Here is a 2,766-nt window from a genome sequence, read left to right on the forward strand (position 1 = left end):
CCAGCCTCGCCTGGCACTTAAAATGCACCCACTACACTCACGGAGTGGTTGGCGTTAGGAAGGGCATCCAGCTGTAGAAACACTGCCAGATCAGACTGGAGCCTGATGCAGCCTTCTGGCTTCCCAGATCCCGGTCGAACCGACCAACACATGCTAGCATGGAGAACAGACGTTAAACGAGGATGATATATATATATATATATATATATATGCATGTGTATTATATGTATGTGTCTGTATGATTCACTACTATTATACTATTCATTCTACATTTAACTTTTATATTACACTCTGATCTATATGATTGGAAATTAATTATGTAATCTATTAAGCTGAGACCAGATTACATACCTGCTACTAATCTACAATGTCTCTATTTCAAACAGCTATTAAGCATCTATCATGATACATGCTTCCTCACTTCTTATACTGTTTCTGAAGAAGAAGTGGTCACACGTAGCATTGAATATGATGTAAATGATTATGTAATAGTCACTGAAACACATGTAAAGCTGTTATGAGTAAACCATTTCACACTATTTTCTTCTGTCATGTACAATGTGTGCGTGCGTGTGTGTGTGGTAAGAAGCTTGATTCCCAAACAAATGGTTTTGAGTTCAATTCAACAGTGTGACACTTTGGGCAAGCGTCTTCTGCTATAGCCTCGGACCAACCAAAGCTTTGTGAATGGATTTAGTAAACAGAAACCTGAAAGAAGCCTGTCATTCATATGTATATATGTATGTATGTATGTGTGTGGGGTGTGTGGGGGTTTGTCCAATAATTTCGCGGTTTGGCAAAAACGACCAATAGAATCACTACTAGGCTTTAAAAGAAATAAGTTCTGGGTCAATTTGTTCAACTAAAACCTTTCAAAGAGGTGTCCCACCATCACCACAGTCAAATGGCTGAAACAATAGAAGATAAAAGATATATATATATATATATATAATATATATATATATATATATTGATATATATATATATATACAACTTATAAATAAGGGCAAACGAAAAAAAATTTCTAATGCCAAATATGCCGAAAATTGGACATATTGTCCATTTACCATATAATTTTTTTCCCCAGTACGCACGCTACTCGAAAAAAGGCCAACAGAAATCTCTAAAAAATTCCATTATTACCATATCAGACCGATTTCAGGGTTAGTTCAAAAAGAACCCTCCCTTCGTCAGTGATACATGTGGCAAAGAAGTAAATGAGATACTTACTCATACCCATGGAAGAAGCATACACGTATATATACACTGTATATATAATCAATCAGAATATAGACATTTGTTATATGCCATAATCAGTAATATACTGCTCAACAATATAAAAATATATCTGATATTAGTCCTAAAATAACATCTCTTATGAACATGCTGTGTAAAAAACGGAATAAATATCAGAGATGAAAAACTGCCTCAGTAGCAGCAGCAGCCAGTGAGAGCAGATCCTTCAGTAGCTACCTTATCATTAGTGTTTATAAATAGAAGGATATGTATGAATATAAATATATATGTGTGTGTGAAGGTGCATGGCTTAGTGGTTAGGGTGTTGCACTGATGATTGCAAGATCATGAGTTCGATTCCCAGGCCAGGCGTTGCATTGTGTTCTTGAGCAAATCACTACATTTCACATTGCTTTGTGATTATTTCGTTATCTGACATGTGGCACATGGTGCACCTGTACAGGTAATGTCGATTTGATGGAGGGAATGAGCTTATGTGAACACAAACATTTGATCACTATAAACAAATCATCTGTGTGTTTGTTTGGTAATTTCTTGCTGAACCCTTGTACATCATCTAAAGATGGGAGAGTCCATGGTGTATATATATATATATATATATATATATGTGCATATATATGCATGTATTTGTGTATACATGTAGTATATCTTGGCTTTGTAGCCTGAGAACAAGCAATATTCATACTTAATAAATCAAATTCCATATATTCATATATATATATATATATATATATATATATATATAATTTAAAGGACTAACCACTAAAAGTGGATGGTCAATATGCTAGATATAATTTTGTATGTAAAAAATATTTTAATCTTCGGATTTTTTTAATATGCTAGGCCACTGGTTTTAATTGATTAATATCAATTTCTACCCTTATTCAATTTTATATATATATATATATATATATTAGTTAAGGGACATAACTTAGTCTTCCTTACTCCTTGGCTTCTTGATTGAGTGGTTTGTGATTGAAATCGCATTCAACAAATATAAAAAAAAGTAATTGCATAAATAATATGCAACTGTATAAGATCAAGAAAGTCACCCAAAATGGATGGAAAATCTATATAAGATAATAGATTAGGCTCTTAAGTTTCTACCTCAGTAAAAAAATTTAAGGAAATCTGACTATATTAAAAGGTATTTATCATCAACCTATCGTTAGCCTTAGCTAGGAAGATATGAGGAACAAAACATTTTGTTCGTGAACTAGACCCATTTCCATGCTTCTTATACATCTTTGCAGAGAGTCTCAGTGAAAGCTTGAATCAGGCGTTACACAAAGCTTTTGTTTGCATTAAAACAATTCCATGACAGAAAATTTGATATACTTACATAACGAAATAGGAATTGTCTACTTGGGATATCCCAAAAGGAGTTAAGTCTATAATAAAAATTCTTTATACACAAGGCCTGAAATTTTGGGGAAAGAGGCTAGTCAATTACATTGACCCCACGAGTGCTTAGGTATTTGTTTTATTGATCCTGAAAGTATGAAAGGC

Source organism: Octopus sinensis, linkage group LG7 (genome assembly GCF_006345805.1).
Source record: "Octopus sinensis linkage group LG7, ASM634580v1, whole genome shotgun sequence".
Lineage (NCBI taxonomy): Eukaryota > Metazoa > Mollusca > Cephalopoda > Octopoda > Octopodidae > Octopus > Octopus sinensis.